At 37.4% G+C, this 27,039-nt stretch overlaps 1 long non-coding RNA gene across 1 annotated transcript; it reads right to left on the reverse strand.

The window, feature by feature from the left end:
• Window positions 1–3,327: 3,327 nt before the first annotated feature.
• LOC129891611 (uncharacterized) lies at window positions 3,328–26,694 on the reverse strand. Its single transcript, XR_008767216.1, has 3 exons — window positions 26,643–26,694; window positions 3,977–4,057; window positions 3,328–3,411 (listed from the first exon to the last, which is right to left on the reverse strand). It is a non-coding gene; the product is annotated as an uncharacterized LOC129891611 (long non-coding RNA).
• Window positions 26,695–27,039: the final 345 nt, after the last annotated feature.

Consider the following 27,039-nt stretch of genomic DNA (forward strand, 5'->3'; position numbering starts at 1 on the left):
ATAATTCATGATCATACTTCATACTTGAATTTAGAGTAAAAACTTATATGCAAAATCAATATGATTGAAAACGATAAGAATACCTTGAAACGTAGGAATCCATGATCATAAATCATAAAATTCCTCATACAAAATAGCTTCATGCATGGGTTTTCATAATTAAACTTAACATCATGTAATTTATGTAGAAACACATTCCTAATGATCATAAATAATGATTAAACATAAAATTGAATTAGCCCAACATAATTCATCAAAATTGAAGTTTGAAAACCAATTTCATGAGAGTTTTGAATTAAACCTTGCACTCAATGAGTAGAAGGGACTCATGAATCAATACACACATAACTTGATTGAATTTGAACTTGAATTTCAGAGAGGAGACTTGATCTTGAAGAAACCCTAATAAAAGCTTGATAAACTCTTGAGGAACCCTTGGAGAGAAGTCTAAAATTTGCTTGGGTAATAACAAGGGAAAATAAGTAATATTAGGAGTATATAGGATACTATTCGTAATGAATCTAAACCTTAAAAATGGCCACATACATTATTAGGAAAGCAAACTACCCCTTATTAAATTCCAAATCGGGCAACCCTATGACTTAAGTCTACGGGTCGTAGATATAGTGACGAGTCATCATTACGACTCGTCCTCCAGGTCTTGAGAAATATTTTAAAATCTAGCGTCAGTACTTTTGCTATATATCATCTTTATGACTCGTCGTTGAGTCTATGGGTCGTCGAAGTGTTTCGACTTGCAGGATGAAAAACTTGCAAATTGAGGAGTCTCTGATGTTTTGTTACAACTCATTTTGATGGGTCGTCTTATCCTCTACAACTCGTCTTATTGAATCATAGAGTGGTTTCATAGGGTGACACTGTGGGTCATCCTACCTTGCCTCGATGACTTATTTCTAGGAGTCATCATTCTTCTAACGAGTAATCAACGGGCTCGTCGTCTCAACTCTTGCCTTTACCAAATTTCCAACTCTCTTGTTTACCTCTGCGAGCCATGTTTATGACCTAAAACAAATAAAATGAGTCATAGACTGACTCATAGTCTTGGGTATTTTTAGTTCCTTTGAAAAAATTTCTTTCGTTCGACTTTTCATCTTACGGGGTATTACATGAACACTCTAGTAATTAGATCCATAAACACCGCCAGTGCATTCGTTAACCCAAACTATATTACCACAAAATCAATATGACCATATCTTATTTGGAACGTCATCTTGGGAATGTCATACTCCCTCACCCTTAGTTGGTTATAGCCAGACGGAAGATCGATCTTAGAGAAATGACTTGCCCCTTGCAATTGATCAAACAAATCATTTATCCTTGAGATTGGGTACTTGTTCTTAATGGTCACTTTATTCAATTGATGGTAGTCTATGCACATCCGAAGCGACTCATACTTCTTCCTTACAAACAATACAGGGGCACCCCATGGTGAAATGCTTGGCCTTATGAACCTCTTTTCTAATAAATCCTTTAATTGTTCTTGCAACTCCTTTAATTTTGTAGGGGACATTTGGTAAGGAGGAATAGAGATAGGTTGGGTATTGGAGAAGAGATCGATACCAAAATCAATCTTTCTTTTCAAAGGGATATTGGAAAGGTCATCAGGAAACTCATTGACTACGGGGATCGACTCAAGAGAAGGACTTTCAGAGTCGATATCCCTAACCCTCATAATATGGTAGATGCAACCCTTAGAATCAACTTTCTTCCTTAAGACAATAAGTGAACCTACAATTCACCACCGAATCATGACCCTCCCATTCAAGAATAGACTCATGTGGGAATTGAAACTTGACTCGACGAGTCCTACAATCGATGGAAGCATAAGATGCATGTAACCAATCCATCCCAAGTATAACATCAAAATCTACCATGTCAAGCTCTATTAAATCACAAGGAATAACTTTACGCAATATAGACATGGGATAACCCTTATAGACCTTTCTAGCAACAACCAACTCACCAATGGGGGTAGACACCAAATAGAGCTCTATTAACATTTTTGGTAATAAATAAAACCTAATAGAAAGGAATGGGGTAATGAACGAAAATTTGCACCCGAATCTAATTATGCATACACATCAAAATCAAAGACCTTTAACATACTGGTAACAACATTGGGTTCTTCCTCAACTTCTTGTCTCCCATGCAAAGCATAAAAGCGGTTGGCATATTGGCCACCTCCTTGAGCTTGTTGACCATGAGAGATTTTTCCTTGAGCCTTACCACCACCACCTATACAATCCCTATCATGATGGCCTAGTTTATCATACTTAAAGCATGCATTGGAGCCGACCAATCACTCCTCTTTGTGAGTCCTTCCACATTTCTTGCAAGCGGTAAAAACTTGAGCACCCATATTCTCTCTTGGAACAACCGGGTTATCACCCTTGTCCTTGTTAAACCTTGGAGGAGGAGCATTGGTGGAACCTTGCCCCATGAATCATTGCCCACCTTGGCCCTTTCCACTACCACCATAACTGGATCTTTGAAGATTGAACCCTCCACCATCAACCCTAGCCTTCTTAAAACTTCTTGACCTCTCCCTAAACTTCTCTTTTTCAATATTTTCCATATATGTCATTAGTCGGGAGATGTCTATATCCTTGACAAATTTGACTGTTTTGCACTCCTTAGACACCAAACTAGACACCGAAAATGACCTTGCTTATTCTTTCCCTTGGGTTGGATACTATAAAAGGACAATACTTAGACAATTTGGTAAATTTGAGGGCATACTCCCTCATACTTTGCATACTCCCTTACATCAACTACCTTGGTGAATATTGATAAACTCATAGATCTTTTCCTCCCTTAGCTCTAAATGAAAGAAACAGTCTACAAAGGCACCTTTAAATTCTTCCCACTCTATAGGCCCCATATCTTCACCCCTCTAAACAACCCATTGTTCATACCAAACTCTTTCCACGCCCTTGAGTTGATAAGCCACTAGCTCAGCCTTTTCATATGGAGGCCACCCATGCCAATCAATAATCACCCAAATGGCGTCATGTTGCCTCGCAGTCTTTGGCAATCCAGAGACAAAGTCCATGGCTATCTCGTCCTACTTCCACTATGGTATCTGAACTGGTTGTAATCATCCATGAACTCTATAGGGTCCTCATCAACATAGAAATCATCAAACTCGAGTGGATTCATTCTCTTGAAATCCCAAATTCTAGAAACCGAATTTGGCACTTAAGGAGGAGGACGAGGAGCATTACCTTGGTTAGGTTTGTTGGCTTTGGCTTAAGCTAATAATGTGATAATGTTTCATAATTATGCATGTGTCACTCCTTCCTCATACTGTGGAGTTTTGGGAAATAGAGGATCTTGGTCCTCATCTTCAACCCTTGCTCTAGGTGCAGGTGCTCTTCCTCGAGGCATGATCTAGAAGGCATAAAATAGTTTGTTAGAGGAAATCTTAGGACACTCTAGGGCATGAAATAAATTTGAAAGAAGTGAAAACTTTCCTAAACGTCCCATAGTCTCCTATTCATAGTTGTGGTGTTCTTCACAATCATGAACAAGACCCTATTTGATGCGGTATGTTAGACTCTGAGGACCATTTAAAACCTTGAGCTTTGATACTAAGTCTATCAAGGCCCAATCCTATGGGCTAGATGTGACACGATGAATGACACCCGGAGGTACCTCATCAAAGCCTCTTAGTATTCATTCCACTTTTCAAAGGTAATGACATTCAAAAATAGGCGGAAATAAAAGGGTTAATGGGACTAACGGAAACCATACACAATAGGAGTCAATAGCAACATCAAAACAATTTCTACTTGTCCAATAATACCTCTAAATCTTTATACTTGGCGGGGGCTAAGATATGTCCCTAGCTCACCCTCATAATAAAGAAACAAGTACTAAAATAAAATCCAAACATTTATACAAATCATAAGGTAGAAGGGAATAGGGGTATTGTTTCTTAAACATGGGAACTCACCAAAGTAGTAGCCTTCAAAGATCAAACTAGCCACGTGGAGATGAATGTGGAGCAACGCCGGTCCCTACATGGTGATATCATCTAGGCAAAAGAGTATGCATTAGTACTTTGAATGTACTAAGTATATAGGCATACAATATGTTGAAGAACTTTAGAGCAATAATATAATATGAAACAGAGTGCAATGCATGCATGATCAACTAAGTAAATAATATTGAAAAAGATCATTTGCGGGAGATAACCATAACCGATATTTAAGACCATGCAAGCTATTACTTGGATTCCAATATAACCCTCTACATTGGCACGGGAAGACTACTTCCCGAGTAGAACTCCGTCCTTTAAATTCCTTCTTTAACTTTAACTTTAAGGGCTATTTGTGGATCCACTAGCCTAAATAGCCTATAAGGGCCCCTATGGTGGAACATAGTTAATTCAATACGAGACTTTACTTAAAGGACCCCCTAGGTCGAGTCCCCATCTACATACTATATTTGGTTCTAGGTCAATTCCCATAGAATAGAATTTAAATATCATAATAGCATGAGCATCATATAAATTTAGACATTTAATAGCTCATTAAAACTTGATGAATCAAATGTGAGAATTGTCCATATCACATAAAATCCATTATTTGGCTAAGAAGTCCTTTCATCATCATCTAATCATTATTTAAACACCTTCACATTTGTAGTAATTAAACCTTTGTAAACATTAGGTTGGAACCCCCTCCACCTTCAATCAATTGAAAATTCTTTAAAAATTATTGCAAAACATGGTGGGTTTGGCCAATTTAACTTCAAATCATTAAACTCGATTATAACATGAATGAGAGCAACAGAATTCATCAATTAAAAACATGCTTGAAAACAACCCACCAATTCACCTTAAAAATAAGACCTTTGATAAAATTATCAAATTCATGCAATTAAGAGCAAATATAAGCTAAGATAGGTAAATAGACTTCAAATATTCAATAATATATGCATTTGTAGTCATGGCATAAAATTCCATAAAATTCATACTTGAAATTGAGTTGTTAATTTGGAAAATACTTGGGGTCCATGGGTGGAAGAATTCCATGAATAAAGAACCCACATACCTTGGAGAATAAGGCCCTAATGCAACTGTGAGGTTGTAGACTTAAATAACCTTGAATGAAATCCTAGACTTTAGCTTGGAACCCTTGGGACACTTGAGAGGAGAGAATTTGGGTTTTTGAGTCTAAGTGTTAGAATGAGGGATTAGAATGGCTTAGGGTCCTTAGATAGGTTTCATTTAGTCCCCAAAATTATCACACTTTGATGTTAAAATATGAGAAAAGACTAAAATTCCCTCATTAAAACTAGCCAAAATCTGGCCCTTCAAATCATCCCTACGAATCATAAACCATTCGATGAATCGCAGGAATGACTAGTTGTGTAGGCTGCGAGAAACCAAGCCTCTGAATTTGAGGTTAATAATTGGGTTTACTTAAAAATTTTACCTATGAAGGGTGTAATATGTTTTGGTAAGAAAGGGAAGCTAAGTACCCTCTATGTTGGCCTATATCATATTTTGAGGCGGACTGACAAGGTGGCTTATGAGTTAGATCTACCTTTGGATTTGGCATCAGTGCATTTGGTGTACAATGTGTGTTTGTTGAGGAAATTCATTGGTGATCCTAGCTCTATTGTGCTATTGGAAAATATTGAGGTGAAAGATAGTCTTTCATATGAGGAGATTATGGTTAACATCTTAGACCGGCAGGTTAGAAAGTTGAGAAACAAAGAATTAGCTTTAGTTAAAATTTCATGGAGGAACAAAGAGGTTGAGGATGCTACATGAAAAGCCGAAGCTGATATATTGTCCTAATATCCTCATCTCTTTCCTTTCGTGCCTAGTTGAGGTAATTAGCTCCTTCATGACCCTTTTAGCCCAAACCATGTATTTTAGTTATTCTCATGGTTTCATACACATTCAAGTTTAAAATAGGAATCTCAATATCTTGAGCCAAACTTCCTATTTTTTATGCTCAACTTTCACTGATTGGAAATTCGGACACTTAGCCACAAATTTCGCAATATCCCTCTTCATTCCATTCCATCAGTACACTTCTCTCAAATCTTGATACATCTTTGTGAAACCGAGATGAATAGAATACCGTAAACTATAGGCCTCAGAAAATATCATATCTTTCAAGCCGTCAATATTCGGAACACACAATCTGTTACACCCCATACTTTTGTACATTGGAACACGTTCTTAAGTCTCTTGAAAGGCTCTTAAGTTTTATGGAAGGATCGTAAGCCTCTTAAGTTTTTTAAGGTTTCCTAAAGTTTCTTAAAGCTTCTAAAAGCTTCTTAAGACTTCTTAAGAACTATTAAGCTTCTTAAGAGTTACCATGTGAGCCAAATAATCTATAACGCTATCAAATAACTTTAAGGAAAGGAGAATGTGATACCCCATAGAAGAGAAGATTGGAAATAGATTAGAAGAATCCGGAAGAAGTTGGAGACCAAACAATGAGTCGTAGGACTCGACTTATTTATGTAAGCTTCCAACTTGGAAATCTTACATACTTAAGCTACTGGAGTACATACCAAGCATACATAGCATGGATTACATAGGTTCATAAAAGAAGATGAGATTACAAACCCACGAGGGGAAAAAGAAAGTGCCATATGGCAGCATGGGAGAGTGCTATATGGAAGCAGCTAGATCAAAGGGGGTGGTTCCCCACATGCCACGTGGAAGACCGTGATTGGAGGAAGGGATGTGTTGGACAAATGAGGGCTTGACATGTGTCACCACTTAGGGCTTGACACATGTCACCCCCTTAGGTGGCCTATATATATGTGTCTTAAGACTTATCAAAGTTTCATACATTTCTAGAAAACTCAAGAATAAGAGAGAAAGGAAGAGAAGAAACTAGAGAGGTAGAGAAAGAAGGCCACGGATTTGGAGAGGAAAAAGGCAAGTTCTCCAATATCGTTCCTTGAATTAATTATCTAGGGTATACCATGAAGTTATTAAGGTATTGTTAATGTAAATTTATGTTTTGGAAGAAGCCTCAAAATGTTAACAAACAGCCCCGAAGTTTCAGCTGCGCTAAAGGAAATTTTGAGGCGAGTTCCGGCAAGTTTTGGCAAATTTCGGGTAAGGTAAAGCTTTTCCCTTTGAACTGGAGTTTATGATGATGTTATGAGGTATATTACATATCTTGAATGAGTTTGGAAGTGGAAAAATTTCATAAGGACGCTTGACGTTAGAAACAAACTAAATTGAAGTCGTTATAGCTTAATCGAAGTCGAGTAGTGGTTGTGATTATGGTGCTGGATTTGCAGATGGTTGGGTGGTGTGTTTCAGGTCTGTCAAGTATTCTAAAATGGGTGTGGGTGCTTCTGGTTGCAGCCACATGACCCCCTGTTTGGTATGGTTAAAGATTTTATGAAATAAAGGTTAAAAACTCTATTTTGATATCGTAGTTTTTGAGCTAGTGGTTTGGAGTTGTATTGAGTAATGTTGAAGTAATTTACTTGTATATATGCTGCTGGTTTTAGTTGTTCGTATGGTTGTTTACATGGTGGCCGAGTTGAAATCTCGGGGATGTTGAAGTTATAGGGGAGATGCTGCCCGATTTTGGGTAACTTAGGAACTAGTAATGAACTAGTCAAGGGAAATAGATAAGGAAATAACCTCTATGGAGACTTGGTTGTAGAGTTGGAATTGGAAAGTGAAAGGTCATTAATCATAGTATTACTTTTATGTTAAATAGGTTCAAGAGACGATAAGGCGAACGTATTAGGAGTAATCTGTAAGAGGTATGTAAGGCTAACCTTTCCATCTTTTGGCATGTCTTTGGAAAGTATGTAAATCTAACCGTTCTTTCTCTTGGTATATTTTAAAATAAGTATATAAAGCTAATCTTCCTTTTTGGCATGATTTTTATGAAACAAGTATATGAATTTTATATGATTCCAAGGAAGTTCCTATTCGTAGAGCCGCTAGGATGGCCAACTTCTTGATTTTCCAAAGGATATTTTTTCGTGCCTAGATACGTGTATATGATTCCAAAAGTTCTATTTGGATATAACTCATAGTGATATTCAAAAGGCACTTGATACGATTCTTGTCTTGATTTTTGAATAATAGCTCATTTTGTTAACTCCATTGAGTCTCAAAAATGATTTAAAGTGCATTTAGTTTCTCATTACTCCACTCGTGGATGCCTCAATGCTTCCTTCACCGAGCCCGATTCAGGTTTTATTATCATGCATACTTCTCTGTATCGTTCGCCATATCCTGATGTGAGTAGGCAGGTACACCCTGTACATGAGTTTGATTTGCGGAGTTATGATATGCTATGTACACATATGATATGATATGATCTAATATGACCATCTTATATGATATGATTTATTAGGGAGATATTCCCTACTCTGGAGTTATGATGTGCTGTGGCGTCAGTGATGGGGCGGCCACCACGATTTGTTCACCAAGTCCCATAATGGGGCCGGATATGGCATATGTTTTTCTACATATATTATCTGTGGTTATGAAAAGCATTTTGATATTTTGGATATTTTGCTCATTTTTGCACCTTCTATTCTGGTAATGGCTTTACCTATTACAGTACATGCTTTACATACTCGGTACATTGTCTGTATTGACCGTCTTTCTTTGGGGCTGCGTTACATGCCCGCAGGTACAGACGCTCGGTTTGTTGATCCGCTCTCTTAGGACATCCACCCTATTGGTTGGCAGTGCTCTTTTATTCAAAGCCCTATTTTGGTACTAACTTTTCTGTTGTACATTTGTACATATTGGTTAAGGGTAGGGAGAGGCCCTGTCCCGTTATATGACTAGGCTATCATTCTATAGAGGTCTGTAGACATGTGATGTGGGTTATGTATATATGTTTTGGGCTTTGTGTCCCGTGATGGCCGTAACGTCCCTCTTGTGCCATATCTGTTCCCATGCCCTCTCTAGCGCCCCCTTTTTGATTTCTACTTTTGTTTATTATGCTAACACTCTAAGTGGGGCTAAGGGTACATATGGGTGCCCAACTCGGGCACCAGTAATAGCCTACGGAGTTGGGTCGTGACATAATAGGCCTTGATTTCTCAAAATATCATCTCCCTCTTGGGAGAAAGCCTCAATGGCTTTTTTGGCAACCCCTTTCTTCAATTCAACCAAAGCAGGATCACTATCTTGCTTTTCCTTTACATCCATCGCAAAAGACAATTCAAAACCAGTTTGCAAAATAATACCACCATATTTGGATTCAACCAATCAATCACCCAAATGGGCTAATGTATGCACATCCCGAAGTAGCTCTTTCTTCTCATCCTCATATGAGCAACACTGTTGATGGACAATCTACTAAAAGCATCGGCAACCACATTTGTCTTACCCGGATGGTATAGCAGACTCATGTTATAGTCCTTCAATAGCTCAACCCACCCCCTTTGTCGAAGGTTCAAGTCCTATTGAGTGAACACATATTGTATACTCTTGTAGGTGAAAACATTCACATGGACACCATAAAGATTGTGTCTCCACAACTTTAAAGCAAATACCACTGTCACCAACTCCGAGTAATGAGTTAGGTAATATTTTTCATGTGCCTTGAGTTGACTTGAAGAATAAGCTATCACTTTACCATTTTGAATTAGAACACAATCAAGAACAACTCGTGAAGCATCACAATACACAACAAACCCATTGGAACCTTTTGGTAAAGTCAACACCAGAGCAGAGGTAAGCCTATCCTTCAACTCTTTGAAGTTTTTCTAACATGCTTCGGACCATTGGAGCTTCACCTTGTTTTGAGTCAAAGTAGTCAAGAGGGATGCAATGAAAGAGAAACCTTCCACAAACCATCTATAATAACCGGCAAAGCCCAAGAAACTCTGAATATTGGAAGGAGTCAACGGTCTAGGCCAATTCTAAACTACCTTCGTCTTCTTTGGACCAACCATAATTTCTTCTCCAAAAACAATATGACCAAGGAAAGAAATTGACCTTAAGCGAAATTCACACTTACAAAACTTTGCATATAACTAACGGTCCTTGAGAATTTGCAACACAATCCTAAAATGATTGGCATGCTCTTCCTCACTTCACGAATAGATCAAAATATCATCAATGAACACAATTACGAACATATTCAAGTATTTCTTGAACACCCTGTTCATAAAATCCATAAAATTTGTATGGGTATTTGTTATTCTAAAAGACTTATACTAGGAATTAAAAGTGACAATACCAAGTTCTAAAGGCCGTCCTCGAAATTTCACATTTCCTTACTCGGAGATGATCATAACCCAATCAAAGATCTATCTTTGAAAATTAGCTTGCTCCTTGAAGTCTATCGAATAAGTAATCAATCCTCAAAATTGGATACTTGTTCTTTACGATGACCTTATTCAATTGTTGGTAATCAATACACATTTGGAGAGATCCACACTTTTTTATGAAAAAGAGAACCAGAGTAGCCCATGGAGAGATACTTGGTCTAATAAAAACCTTATCCAACAAATCCTTCAATTATTCTTTTAACTCCTGAAGTTCTGCCAGAGTGAATAGTAGGAGGAATAGAAAAAGGTTGAGTATCGGGAAGGAGATCTATGTCAAATTCAATTTCCCTTTTGGGATGAACACCAGAAAAATCCTCAAGAAACTCATTAACTACAGGGGCCAACTCAAGAGTAGGAGTTTGGGAGTCAACCTCCCTAACTTGCACTATATGGAAAATGTACCCTTTGGAAATCATGTTTCAAACCTTAAGACATTACATGAATCGACCCTTGACCACCGAATCATTACCCTTCCATTAAAGAATGGGCTCGTTAGTGTTATACCCCATATGTTTACACATCAAATTATTTGCAAGCAAGTCGACTTAAATTAAAGGCGGTGTTATATTCCATATTTTTTTCACATCGGACTACTCGTGAGTTAATGGACATAAATTTAAGGACTTTTAATTCTGAATTTTAAAGTGGACGAACTTGTTTGTAAATTTCAATCAGTGTAGAAATATTAGTTGAGATTGTGGATTAATTAACCATGGTTGGACTATTAAGTGGGAATTTGGGATTAATTAAGATGAATTAAGTTAATAGTGGGATGACAAGTGGTCCCCCACTGCCACATGGCCAATTCCTATTGGCCCACATTTTTGTAGGGGACAAGAAGACTTCTTGGGCAGCACACTTGTCTACATGTTGACCAAAAATCTGCATCCAAGTCATTCTCTTCTCCAACTCTAGAAAATTCTATTGAGAAAGACGTGAGGGGAGTAGAGAGAAAGAGAGGCTCGGCCATCGATGACCATGGAGAAGCTTCAAGCTTGGTGAAGTTCGGCCATGGCAGAAGCTCCAACTTGGTGATTAAAGGTTAGTTTTCTTCAAGTATTCCAACAAATTTGAAGGTCTACAGTGACGTGAAGCATCCATTGGAGCAACCAAAAATATTCATCCTTTCAATCCTCAAATTTCAGCAAACTAAGGAGCTAAGTATCAAGGTAAGAGTTAATCATTTTCTATACATTTTTGGGTGAGTTTGGAGTGTTGTAAGTGTACAAATATGTGATGAATGGATGAAATTGTGTGTGTTGATGCCGAAATGTTAGTGAAATATTGGGGGCTGTTTGGTGTAGATGATGGCGAACTAATTTTGTTTAGTATTTTGATTGTTATTGTTATGGATTTTATGATGAGAATGAAGGTATTTAGTGGTTATAGTTGAGGCTAAATTTTTTATGGGCTGTTGTAAGAATTTTAGTGATAATAATGTAGTTTACTTGCATATGAATAGGTGATATAATGGTCTTGTGGCTTCTGCTATGCCTCACGAAAATTTATGAAATGATAGTATGAAATAAGGTGTAAAAATCATATGTGAGTTCCTTGGTGTGTCCACAAGTAATCGCAAGGTTTCAAGCATCCTTATATTTTTAATTAGGGATTGTTTTGATATATTGTTGTTGTTCTTATTGAGATTGGAAGATTAATGATAGGTAAGATTATACGTTATGTTGTATGTTGGTTGAGTTGTTGTAGGAATGTTTCGATGAAAACGTTAAGACTATGGATCATTAAAGATAACTTGAAGATATAGTAATTATATGTGGATTTGGATTGTTGTTGGATGTTATGAATGTGGGCTGCCTTAATCTAGAAATGATGTTATAATAAAGAGATTAATTTTTATTAAAAAGAATTGGAAGTAAGAAAACTCCATGATTAGTGTTGGTAGTAAAAAGGACAGAATTGGAGTTTCTTGAATTAGATTGGGTTGATTGTTGTTGTTATTATTGTTATGGATCATGTGTTAAAAGTGAAGGGATTGTATATGTTAATGTTAAATCTCTATTTGGGCCGTATTGGGGATGTTCTAATCTAAAAGTGGTGGATTAATATCAATTAATGTTGTGGTTTTTATTGTGGCCGATTACATAACGAAAATGAAAGCATTCGACATGTGAAGTTAGAGTTGTAATTGATTTAAGGGCTTCTTGAAATGTGTGGCTGCTTGTGTTGAATTGAAGAATTAAGTGTAGTTATGATTATGTATTGTATGGTTAATTATTGGGCTGTTATAAATCATTTCGATAAGGTGTGGTGGCTGCAACCTATTGAGAATAATCTGATAGCATCGTAGTCGTCATTGATAATTAATAAAAGTTAAATGTTATATGAGTGGTCTTGTCTTGGCTTATTTTAGCATGGAATTTGAATGTGTGATTTTTGATGTTGCTTGGTGATTGTATGGATGGTTTGAGGTAAGGAAAGTGAGTGATACAGGGGAGGTGCTATCTAATTTTCTAGAAATAACCTACCAACGATAAAGTACATTTTATGTCTTTCCATAACTTAACTGTAGTGTTTAACGTCTTAATAAAGGATGAGACACTATTTGGTAGTATATACATGTTGTTTACGGATAAACGCTAAAGGTATGTAAAGCTAACCTTTCTTTCTTTTGGCATGATTCATATGAAACAAACGGACGATGAACGTATAAATTCCAAAGAAGCTCTTATTCTTAGACACACTAGGATGGATAATGTTCTTGATTCCTGGAACTTATATCATTATGTCTTGATACATGTGTATGATTCTAGCCATCCTAATTTGGAATAATTCATATTTCGGTATAATTCATGATTCTTATTCACTTCTTAATATTGGAACTCTTGGAATAATTGAGCTACCGCCCTCAAGTCTTCTATATGATTGGATAGTAATTAATACAAAAAAGCTCCAATTTTAAAAAAAACAGGCCCTATAATGACTAATGTCTCTGACTTCTAATTTATTTCACATTATATCGATACATGTCTATGATTCCTGAGGCTCCTTTTTTATATAGTTCATAATGATATTTAAAGAGTACTTAACATGACTAACGTTTAACACTCAAATGTTAGCTAGTCTACTTGTTCATCGAGTCACAGATGATGATTTAATTTCATGTGGTTACTCAGTACTCTACTCTTGCATACTGTTGTTACATCTTTCACCGAGTCCTGGGCCGAGTATGTATTCATGCATAGCTTCACTGCATTGTTCATCGAGTCCCTCACTAGAGGGACAGGTATGTTATACATATATATGATGATGATATGATATGATGACATAATGATATGATGATGGTGTCGAGCCCATGATGGGCCGATTATGATATACATGTCTATGATAGATTCACTGAGTCCATAATGGGTCGGATATGATATATGATATAATCATGCATGATTTTATTTCATAAGGTACAGGTACAGTGATTTCTTGATTTACATGCTTGTCTCCTGAATCTCTACTTTAGATGTGATCTCTTTTATGGTATTTTATGCTTTATATACTCAGTACATATATCGTACTGACCTTCTTTCTCCGGGGGGCTTCATTTCATGCCCGCAGGTACAGATACTCATTTCGAGGATCCGTCAGCTTAGAATTTCCACTCAACTATTTTTGAGTGCTACACTGTCCCGGAGCCTATACTTTTGATACCGACCCTTTGATGTATATATTTATTTATCTAGGGGTACGGCGGGGCCCTATCCCATCATATGTTATTGTTGATATTCTTAAGGGTCTGTAGACATATATGTGGGTTCTATATAGATGTTATCCAGTTATACTAGTATGACTTATGTTTTGGGACGTTCCTATTTATAGTGGCAGCCTTGTCGGCTTGCGTATATGTATATAGTGGGATGTTCCTACATGTAATGACAACCTTGTTGGCTTACGTACTATATTATCTTTGATGTTATAACTCCTTAGGAGATAGGTTGCATTAATATATAAATATGGGACAGTTTTGAGATGACATTCCATTTTCTTAAGTCCCATATTATGTTTTGTTGTAAAATGATTATAGATAATATGGATATATACGAGTGTCCAGTTTGGGCACTAGTCACGGCCCAGGGGTTGGGTCATGACAGTTAGGAAATTAAAACTTGACCCTACGGGACATACAATCAATGGATGCATAAGAGGCATGCAACCAATCCATACCATGAATAATATGTAAATTGGTCCTGTCTAGTTCAACAAGATCACAACGAATAACTCTATGCAAGACTGACATAGGACAACTTATATAAACTCTCTTGGCTAACACCGAATCACAAACAGGAGAATAAATCAAAAAAGGTTCTAATAATATTTTGTGGCACATATCAATTCTCATAGCGAGGTAAGAAGTAACAAAATGCAAATTGGCACCGGATCAAGCTGTTATACCCCGCACTCTTGTACATCAGAATATTTTTGTTTATAAAAGGTTGTCATGTGATCCATGTTATCCATGAAGTTCAGTGTGAGTAGTGATGGTTAGAAATAGGTTTAGAGGGATTTGGAAGGAGTTGGGGGGCCAAATAATGAGTTATGGTAATTGACCTACTTGCTTAAGCTACCGACTTGGATGTCTTACATAATTAAGCCACTTGAGTACATATCAAGCTTAAGTAGCAAGGATTACATAGGTTATTAGAGTGAGACGAGATTACGAACCCATAAAAAAAAGTAAGTAGGTGATGCACCTACTAAGGTGGACCCTACCCTATTAAGTAGAAGCACCTGGGTGGGTGCATGGGCTGAGGTGGACCCCTAGGGGACTAGACACATGTCACCCTTAGGGGATGACATATTTCACTCTCAAGGGAGGGATATATATATGTCTAACTATGACTAAGCCCTCATTTCTCATCTTCTACACTTAGAGAAGCTTAGAGAAAAATAGAGAGAAAGAAGAAGAGAGAGCCACGGCAAGGGCTGCAGCAAGGTAAGTCCTCCAATTTTAATCCATAAATTAATTACCTAAGGTATTCTTCGATCAAATGAAGGTGTTTAACAATGTAGATTAATTATTGGGGCAGCAAGAAAGTTCAACGAGAAGTGCATCAATTTTTAGTTGAATTGTGGAGCGAAGTTGCTAAGGTAGGGTTTTTTTCTTTCAAATTCAAGTTAATGATGTTGTAATGGAAAGATTACTTGTATTAAATAAGTTTGGAAGTAAGAAAATTACATAGTTATTGTTGACATTATAAATGGATAGAATCGAGGCCGTTCTAGTTGGATTAAAGTTTGGTTAGTGTTGTCGTTACTATGGTATTGTATTTAAGGGTAATTTGTATATGTTGAAGGGCTGGAAATATGGTTATAAATGAGTAAAAGTTCTGTTGTTCGCAGCCACGTGATGTTCCTTTCCATGTGGTTGTGATTTTAGGGAATAAAGATCAAAAACCATATCTTGATGTCGTAGTTTTGGGTGGGTTGTTTGAAACTTGTTTAGAATAATATTGATGTCGTTTATTTTATATGGATGGTGGTTATTTTTGTTGGTATGTTTGTGCTAATCGGAGGGTAATTGGAAGTTCTGATAGGGTGAGTTATAGGGGAAATATTGCCCGATTTCCATTAACTTCTTAACTAATCAATATACGAATCGAGAAGTGTGAATGAGGAAATGATTCCTATAGATAATTGGTTGTAGATTTATAAGTTAGAAAGTTGTATTTTAGTAATAATAGTATTACTTTCGTGTTAACTATGTTCAACGGGTAACGAACCAAGATTGGTTACGGTTGATCCATAAAAGGTATGCAAACCTATCCTTCTTTTCTTTTGGCATGTCTTAGACATAAGTGATATATGATATGAGCTTTGGGGATAATTCCATTTATAAGCTCTGAGTATGATTCATGACTCTTATTCATTTCTAGATACTAAAACTCTTAAAGTAGTTGAGCTATTGCCCTCGAGCCTGCTATATGTTGAATAGTAATTGGATGTATAAGCTCCTATTCCTAAGGACTCTACAATGTAAAATGTATCTGATTCCATAAGCTATTTAGCATTGTCTTGATACATGTCTATGATTCTTGAGGCTCCATTTGATATGATCCCTAATGACAGTTATAGGGGACTTGGGACGATTACTACCCTGATCTTCAAGTGATGGTTCACTTGACTATTCTATTGAGTCTTAGATGATGATTTAATTTGCATATGGTTACTCACTACTCTGCTTATGCATACTGTTAATACATCTTTCACCGAGTCCCTCACTAGAGGGTCGGGTATGATATATATATACGATGATATGATGATGCACTGGCATGGTTATGGCCCTGAGTCCCATAATGGGCTGGGTACGCTATAAATGTACACTACTCTATTCACCGAGTCCCTTACTAGAGGGTCGGGTACGGTATATATATGCATATGATGAAAAAATGATATATTTGTAATACTGAGTCCCACAACGGGGCGGGTATGGTATGTGATGATGATATATATGACTTCATTTCATAAGATGTAGGTATAGTGATTTGTTAATTATTATACTTGTCTCCTGGATCCCTATTTTAGCTGTAATCTCCTTATGGTATTATATGCTTTATATGCTCAGTATGTATTCCCTGCTGACCCCCTTTTTTTGAGAGGGCTGCTTTTCATGCCCGCAGGTACAAACACGCACTTCGGGGATCTGCCAGCTTAGGATTTCCACTCAGTGATTTTGGGAAGAGCTCCATTGTGTCAGAGCCTAGCTTTTTGTACTAATCTTCTAATGTATATATCCGTTTATTCAGGGGTACGGCGGGGGCCCTATCCTGCCATATGATACCATTGACACTCTTAGAGGTCTGTAGACATATGTGTGGGTTGTGTGTATATATGTTTAGTTGTGTCCATATGATATGTTTTGGGATGTTCCCTTTCGTAGTGGTAGTCTTATCGGCTTGCATATATGTATATAATGGGATGACCACATGTGCTATGATAGCCTCGTCGGCTTATGTACTAAGTTACCTATTGATAAGTTGTGACCCTTTAGGAGATGGGTCGTGCCAATATATGAACATGTGATGGTTGGAGATACATTCTATCTCCGTAAGTTATAAGTTAAGCGTGGTTTACTTATAGTTAAAAAGGGTACACACAAGTGTCCAGCTTAGACACCAGTCACAGCCTACAGGATTGGGTCATGACAAAAGTGGTATCTGAGCAGTTCATCTTCGGAGTGTCTAAAGAATGTGTCTATTAGAGTCTTGTTTATCGGTATGATTTGCACCATATCTATAAACAGAAAGTTACAGGACATTTAGGATGCTACCTTTTCTTTTTACTTTAAATCGTGCGATAGAGTGGTATTACCAGGATAATTCCTCCCTAACGAACTATTATGTGTATAGTGATCCTCCAATGGAAGATTATTTCTGACCTCTTTTCCTGTAGGTAGGTGCAGATTTGTGTGAAAGATGGAGAGGCCATCTTCAGATAGTGCGGGGTGCGGAGAAGGCCCTTATGGTAAATTTGGGACCTCGGGCTCCAGGATCGAGTAGGAGGAGCCCCAATTTTTCTATTGAGACTGATCCCTCGGAGGACCCAACGATAATTTCCCAAAGTGTTTGATATCCAGGGAAGTGGTCCTGGAAGCCATACCAGTTGCTCTTATGGCAGAACACTACGTCAGACCGGCTACCCCGATAAGTGTTACAGAATATTCTAGCCCCCTGTCCTAGTCATCGGTAAACCGGGAGTTACCTGGTTATCTATGTTCCCCATATTCAAATGAAGAAGACAATGAAGGGAAGACAAGTAGATGGCGGACAGAAGATGATGAGGAGCACACTTCATTTCCTAGATCACCGGATCGGACTAGGGACTAATCGCCTACAGGTATAGGAGATGACAAAATTTTCTATGTATGTACATTTACCATAGATTGTTACTTAAGAACGGCAAGCGGAAATTAATGGAGTCAATAACCAAGTATTTATGAGTAACAGTGACCAAGGCATTCCCACCCGTGGGAATTTTGCAAACTAAGATGGAAAGAGAAAGTAAATAGGAAAGAGTGATAAGTATAGTTGGTGTTGGATATATGAGGTAATTTTGTCATTTTCGTCTTGGGATTGATATAGGAAGCCCTGAGTAGGTATGATACATATGATATTTATATATATATATTGGACCTGTGAGGCATTATTGGTATTTCCTGCATGGAGGTTCTGAGATAGTAAGAAGTACGGAAGAAACTCTGTCCAAATTTTCCCAGAAATAGGAAAAAGGAAGAGAATGAGACATAAATTCATAATATGTTTTGAAGGTTGATACCGTCAAGATAGATTTATTACGTTGGGCTAGAGAGCTAAGAAATACCCCTACAACATTCATAAAGGGCATCATTCTTATTGGGAGATCCTATTTTGAAAAAGCATATATGAGCAGCAAAGCTTGGAATCATTTGAACGGACTAGAATACTTCCCAACCACATTTTACATTAGAAGAGGCTCATGTTGAAAAGAAAAAATGTTCCCAATTAAGTTTCACATTTATTTGAAGAATACAAAGCATACAACAAGTAGTTTATGAACTAAATAGCTTGTTCATGACCCCAGAACAAATTGAAAGGTAAACTATGTAAATCCAGCATTAGAAAACCCGTGTTGCTTGTCGGATTCTAGTCCTTCTTCTTGTGATGGTTTGGAAGATTGTTATGAGAATGAATAAAGCCCAGTAAGGAAGTCACTTAAAGATATGACGTGATATATGTGACTAAAGTATAAAGGTGAGCTATAGAAGGAAGAAGAAAGACTTACAGAGTTCTTCTATAAGGAAAAATTCATAATAAAGAGTACGTGATAATAAAAGTGAAAGCGAGCACAGGAAGTAAAGGAGTTAATAGAAAGAAGAAGATAAGAAGAAAGCGAGTAGAACTACAGTACAACAATGTATTACAACGTGTATAACTAAGAAAGCGAGTAATATAAATGACAGAATTGTGAAAGAAACCAAACTGAATGAAGATGAGCAATGAGACAAAATGAGTGCCAGAAATGACTGGTATGATAAGAACAAATAGGGATGAATAGAATATGATTTTGAGTAAGTTAAAAGGTAGCGTTAGGTATACAACAAGGGTGAAAAAGTAGGAGGCATAAAGGAGTAATGCGTGTGTGTGACTTCACCTCGAAAATAGTAAAATCCTTAAAGGACAAGGATTGTAGATTTGCGAGAAACTGTATTGTGAATTTATTAGAAGAAACAGATGATATCTGTTGGGCTAAAGGTAGTGTTATAAGATAGCTTGGAACACTTATCATCGAAATATAAGTGCTACTTAACTGAGAATTAGAAATGACTATAAGCACTAGCTAATTACTGATCAGAATATATGGAATGTGGCTTAGGATAAATTGCTACATTAATTACATTACTCGAGTACCAACCATCAGATAAGATTTTATACTATATATCGAGAGTTCTCATCGCTTCATAATTTGGATAAGGTTTCATCCATGGGACTCAAAGTTATAGATGATAAAGAAAAGACATAGGTGTGGTATAAGTATGACACCAAAGGGGGGAAGCAAGTGAAAGCAAAGTAAATACAAATGGAAACAATTGACACTATAATATATCCAATATGGATACTCAAACTTCAAGTGAGATCCCATGCTTATAAAAGTTGGTAAGATCTAAAAGCTGGCAATAAATAAATAGAAGTCAAAAAGGTTATGCAACCTATAAATTCTTGTATGTTAAGAATAAGATCAAGTGAGTGAGTACATGACAAGAGGAGTAAGGAATCAATAGTGACAATGTAGTTAGGATATCTGCGTACATTATAGGGGGATGTCAATATGAGTTCACCCAAGTTACTAGGATAGAATTAGTACCAAGGGCGAACATGACATGGCCATGGTTGGATCAAAGATCTATATTGATACTGATTGCAAGATAAGAGAGGAGAAAGCAAGGTAAAGCATGAAGACTAAGCGAGATGACACTAAAGTATATCTTGGGATAAGTTGAGCACCTTCATATATTCTTGTAAAGATTACAATATAACGTGTGACAGACAATTAAGAGCAAAATCTGAGTAAAAGGGAAATAGAAGAGTCTGAGTTGAAGATAAAGAAACGACACGAGATAAGGTGTCTAAAGATCATTACAATTTGGGTTAAGGGAATTATAAGATGGTTTAAGCAAGATGGTCAGACTAGATGGTTACTAAAAGGTGGGTAGCTTGGTAGATATACGACCAAAATGGAAAGAGATAGTCCATGAAATTTACCAGTTAGCTAGTCTTGGAATCCGTGTGGCTGACTCTGATAATTATGGAGTTTTGGTTCGTGGAGTTGCTGAGTCCTCTATTATGGAAGAATTAAAGCAATGCCAATACAAGGACCTTGTTCTGGCATAATACAGAGATGCAGCCCTTCAAAAAACAAAGGGCCCTTTCGATATCACACTTGATGGAGTGCTAAGATATAGGGGCAGAATAGGTGTACCTGAGATTGTAGGGCTACGGCAACAGGTGATGGAAAAGGCGCATTGTGCCTGCTATTCTGTTTATCCAGGGTCAACCAAGATGTATCATGACCTCAGATGTTTATATTATTGAGATGAAATGAAGAAAGACTTCATTACAGGCTTACCTCGCACGCTACGGAAGTAAGATTCCATATGGCTTATTGTGGATAGGCTGACAAAATCAACCCATTTCCTTTCAGTTAGGACCATATAGTCAGCCGAGGACTATGCGAGGTTATATATTAAAGAAATAATAAGACTTCATGGGGTCCCCACATCTATTAAATCAGATAGAGGAGCTCAGTTTACAGCTAACTTCTAGAAATCATTCCATGATGGATTGGGGACACGAGTAAATCTTAGCATAGCATTTTACCCTTAGACTGATGGGAAGGATGAACGTACTATTCATACATTGGAGGATATGTTATGGGCCTGTATTATTGACTTTAGAGGCAGCTGGGATGATTATTTACCACTTATCGAGTTTGCCTATAGTAATAGTTATCATTCTAGTATCCAGATGGCACTGTATGAGGCTTTGTATAGTAGGAAGTATAGGTCACCTATTGGTTGGTTTGATATTGGTGAAACATGACTAATAGGCCCAGACATGGTTTAGCAAGCTATGGATAAAGTGAAGCTCATTCAGGAGAGGTTATTAGCAGCCTAGAATTGACAGAAATCATATGTAGATACTCGACATAGACCTTTGGAGTTTCAGGTGGATGATTGGGTATTCTTGAAGGTGTCACCCATGAAGGAGGTAATGAGATTCAGCAAGAAAGGGAAGCTTAGCCCGAGATACATTTGTCCTTAACAGATCAATCGTAGGATAGGCAAAGTTGCCTATGAGCTGGACCTACCGTCGAATTTGGAACCATTACACCCAGTTTTTCATGCGTCGATGCTTTGAAAATGTATTGGTAATCCTTTTAGATTATTCCCCATGGATGATGTCCAAGTGACAGAGGAACTCTCATATGAGCAACACCTTATAGCCATACTTGATTGCCAAATCAGAAGGTTGCACACCAAGGACGTGGCCTCCTTTATAGTAGTGTGGCAAAATAAGAATAGAGAAGAGATGACTTGGGAAGCCGAGGAAGAGATGAAGAATAAATATCCATACTTGTTCTTTATAGCCACAGGTAATCAAAACTCCTAAATTGATTATTTTGGTTAATAAGAGGCTTATATATGCCAATTATGATAGAGATTTCCTGAAAATCCTTGTAAGACCTTATGAGACTAGTTAATATTCAAGGATGAATGTTCTAAAGAGGGAAAGGATGTTATACCCCACACTCTTCTACATCAGAACATTTTTTTTATAAAAGGTTGCCATGTGATCCATGTTATCCATGAAGTTAAGTGTGAGTAGTGATGGTTGGAAATAGGTTTAGAAGGATTTGGAAGGAGTTAAGGGTCAAATAATGAGTCGTGGTAATCCACCTACTTGTGTAAGATACCGACTTGGGTGTATTACATAATTAAGCTGCTTGAGTACATGTCGAGCTTAAGTAGCAAGAATTACATAGGTTATTAAAGTGACACAAGATTACGAACCCATGAAAAAGGAGTAAGTAGGTGATGCACCTACTTGGAATAAGGAGGTGATACACCTACTTCGAGTGAGTAGGTGATGCACCTACTAAGGTGGACCCCACCCCACCACGTGGTAGCACCTGATGGGTGAATAGGCTGAAGTAGACCCCTAGAGGTGCTGGACATGTGTCACCCTTAGGGGATGACACATTTCACTCTCAAGGAAGGGATATATATATCTCTAACTATGACTAAGCCCTTATTTCTCATCTTCTACACTTAGAGAAGCTTAGAGAAAATAGAGAGAAAGAAGAAGAGAGAGCCACGGCAAGGGCTGCAGCAAGGTAAGTCCTCCAATTTTGATCCATAAATTAATTACCTAAGGTATTCTTCGATCAAATGAAGGTATTTAATAACGTAAATCAATTATTGGGAAGCAAGAAAGTTCAATGAGAAGTCCATCAATTTTCAGTCGAATTGCGGAGCCAAGTTGCTAAGGTAGGGTTTCTTTTTTTCAAATTCGAGTTAATGATGTTGTAATGGAAAGATTACTTGTATTAAATAAGTTTGGAAGTAAGAAAATTACATAGTTATTGTTAACATTATAAATGGATAGAATCGAGGCCGTTCTAGTTGGATTAAAGTTTGGTTAGTGTTGTCGTTACTATGGTATTGTATTTAAGGGTAATTTATATATGTTAAAGGGCTGGAAATGTGGTTATAAATGAGTAAAAGTTTTGTTGTTCGCAGCCACGTGATTTTCCTTTCCGTGTGGTTGTGATTTTACGAAATAAAGATCAAAAACCATATTTTAATATTGTAGTTTTGGGTGGGTTGTTTGAAACTTGTTTAGAATAATATTGATGTAGTTTATTATATATGGATGGTGGTTATTTTTGTTGTTATGGTTGTGCTAATCGGAGGGTAACTGGAAGTTCTGATAGGGCGAGTTATAGGGGAAATATTGCCCGATTTCCGTTAACTTCTTAACTAATCAATATACGAATCGAGAAGTGTGAATGAGGAAATGATTCCTATAGGTAATTGGTTGTAGATTTATAAGTTAGAAAGTTGTATTTTAGTAATAATAGTATTACTTTCGTATTAACTATGTTCAACGGGTAACGAACCAAGATTGGTTACGGTTGATCCATAAAAGGTATGCAAACCTATCCTTCTTTTCTTTTGGCATGTCTTAGACATAAGTGATATATGATATGAGATTTGGGGATAATTCCATTTATAAGCTCTGAGTATGATTCATGACTCTTATTCATTTCTAGATACTAAAACTCTTAAAGTAGTTGAGCTATTGCCCTCGAGCCTGCTATATGTTGAATAGTAATTGGATGTATAAGCTCCTATTCCTAAGGACTCTACAATGTAAAATGTATCTGATTCCATAAGTTGTTTCGCATTGTCTTGATGCATGTCGATGATTCTTGAGGTTCCATTTGATATGATCCCTAATGACATTTAGAGGGTACTTGAGACGATTACTACCCGATCTTCAAGTGATGGTTCACTTGACTATTCAATTGAGTCTCAGATGATGATTTAATTTACATATGGTTACTCACTACTCTGCTCGTGCATACTATTAATACATCTTTCATCGAGTCTGTCACTAGAGGGTCGGGTATGATATATGTATACGATGATATGATGATGCACTGGCATGGTTATGGCACCGAGTCCCATAATGGGCCGGGTATAATATAAATGTACACTACTTTATTCACCGAGTCCCTCACTAGAGGGCCTGGTATGGTACATATATGCATATGATGAAATAATGATATATTTATAACACCGATTCCCACAACGGGCCGGGTACGGTATGTGATGATGATATACATGACTTCATTTCATAAGATGCAAGTACAGTGATTTGTTAATTATTATACTTGTCTTCTGCATCCCTATTTTAGCTATAATCTCCTAATGGTATTATATGTTTTATATACTCAGTACGTATTTCGTGCTCCATCCTCTTTTTAGGGGGTTGTATTTCATGCCCGCAGGTATAGACATGCGTTTCATGCCCGCAGGTATAGACACGCATTTCAAGGATCTGCCAACTTAGGATTTCTACTTAGCAATTTTGGGAAGAGCTACATTATGTTGGAGCCTAGATTTTTGGTACTGATCTTCTAATGTATATATCCATTTATTCAGGGGTACGGCTGGGGCCCTGTCCTGCCATATGATATCGGTTACACTCTTAGAGGTCTGTAGACATATGTGTGGGTTGTGTGTATGTCTGTTCAATTTTGTCCATATGACTTATGTTTTGGGACATTTCCTTTCGTAGTAGCAGCCTTGTCTGCTCGCGTATATGTATATAATGAGATGACCCCATATGCTATGACAGCTTTGTCGGCTTATGTACTATGTTACCTATTGATAAGTTGTGACCCCTCAGGAGATGGGTCATGCCAATATGTGAACATGTGATGGTTGGAGATAATAATTCTATCTCCTTAAGCTATAAGTTTAGCGTGGTTTAAATATATTTAACAAAGGTACATGCGAGTGTCTATCTTAGACACCAATCACGGCCTACGGGGTTGTGTCGTGACACAAGCAATGGATAAACAATAAAGTTAAAGACCCGTAATATACCCGTGACCACAACAAGAGTCTTATCAACATCATGCCTAGCATGAAGAGCATAGAATCAGTTGTTGCATTGTCCACCCTTTGGTTGAGCTTGGGCACCCTGTTTCACTTTCCCTCCATGAATAACTTGACCTTGAGGACAATATTGTCTTCTCCACCTTTGTTGGAAATATAAGGGAACTCAAATTGCTTGTGGCCCACCTTGCCACATCCATAGCAAGAACCCATTCCAATCAAACACCTTCCTGCATGATTCTTTCCATACTTAGAACACTTTGGAAAAGTGGGGCTACTAGCACTCACACCTCCACCTTGAACCTTAGGGTATGGCACCCTATCCTTAAAAAATTTCTTTCTCGAACCTTAGCTTTGTTGAGAATGGCCACTACTACCACCAGTCCTAGCATTTGAGAACCCACCTTCATATCGGGCTCTCTTAGAGTCTCTTATCCTCATTTCTTTTTGTTTCTCTCCTTTAATTTTCTCGGGAAAAGTCATGAGTTGAGATATGTCCATTTCCTTAACAAGCATAGTTTTATGACATTCTTTTTCAACCAAGTCAGATACCATCGATATGAATTGGATCATTCGGGCACATGGATTGGCAATTAATGAAGGAGCATACTTGGATAGCTTAGTGAACTTGAGGTCATAGTCCCTCATACCCATTTTACCTTTCCTAAGATTGATGAACTCCAACACCTTTGCCTCAAGAGGGAAGAAGCAATAAAGAAAAGAAACCTTCATCCACTCTTTCTATCTTCCATTGAGTATACCAAACTTGAGTAACACTCTTGAGTTGGTAAGCCGCCAACTCTGCTTTTTCTTCTAAAGTCATCCCTATAATACTCACTATCTTATAAACCTCATCAATGAACTCTTGAGGATCCTCATCAACTTTCAAATGGTGGAACTTGGGAGGGTTCATTCGTTTAAAGTCCCTCACTCTAAAAGCCAGAGTAGGAGCATTAGGAGGAACCGCAACCCCTTATTTGTCCATAACTTGGTCTAGAATGGTAATAGAGGTCCAAAACTCCTCATTAGTCACTTGGTCGGGTAGGGGACCATTATCTTGAGGGAGCGAAGGCGCTATTCTTCATTAGAATTGACCCCTCTTTGCACAGGTTCTCTTCTTAGAGGCATTTCTAAAAATTGCAAGGGACAATCCTGAGGGAAAGAAAGTCTTAGAGTATACTACATCGCACGACATAGATTATGAAAGAAGTGAGGGTTTCCTAAAACTCCTTATAGCCTCCTATTAGTAAATGTTGAGCACTTCACACCCATGAATAATACTCTACTTAATGCGGCATGATGGACTCCCTTGGACATCTTAAAACTTGTGCTCTGATATCAAGTTTGTCACGATCCGACCTAGAGCCTAGTCGTAACACGACGATCGAAACTCCGAAAGGCTCCAACCAAGCCTCTTGACATATCGTAAGCATACATAAGTTAAAGTAAAGTAGAAATAACATATGATGGAGTCTAAATCATAAATCATAAAGAGAATGTAAACTCGACTACATAGACTTTACATCATTTGTCCAACATTACCACGCACAAAGGGTGGGGGTTAAGATATGTCCCTAGCTTATCCTTAATAGGAATATAACAAAATTCTTTGGAATGAAAAAAATGCATAAATTGCCCTTGATAGAAAAGGACTCACCAATCTTCACCGGATGGAAACTCTACTATCCACATGTGTATGGAATGTGATCCTCGACCCCTAAGTTATGAGACAATATAGGCAACAATATGCATTAGTACATTTGAATATACTACATATGTGGGCATGCCATAAAATCTAAATCATAGGATATAATGATCAATTAACGTACCTGATAAAGAGCATAAGTAAAGTCATGAGAAAACCATAAAGATCAAAGCATTTAAGAGACATAGTTTAAATCCCCACATACCTTTGTGAATTGACCTTGTAATTGAGAGGAGAAGACTTGTTCTTGATGAAACCCTAGACAAAACCTTGATGAATAAGATGATCGTTTGAACAAACCTTGAGAGAGAAGTCTTAAAGTTGTTTCAGAGTTAATGAGGGAATGAAA

Source organism: Solanum dulcamara, chromosome 6 (assembly GCF_947179165.1).
Source record: "Solanum dulcamara chromosome 6, daSolDulc1.2, whole genome shotgun sequence".
NCBI classification, from domain to species: Eukaryota; Viridiplantae; Streptophyta; class Magnoliopsida; order Solanales; family Solanaceae; genus Solanum; species Solanum dulcamara.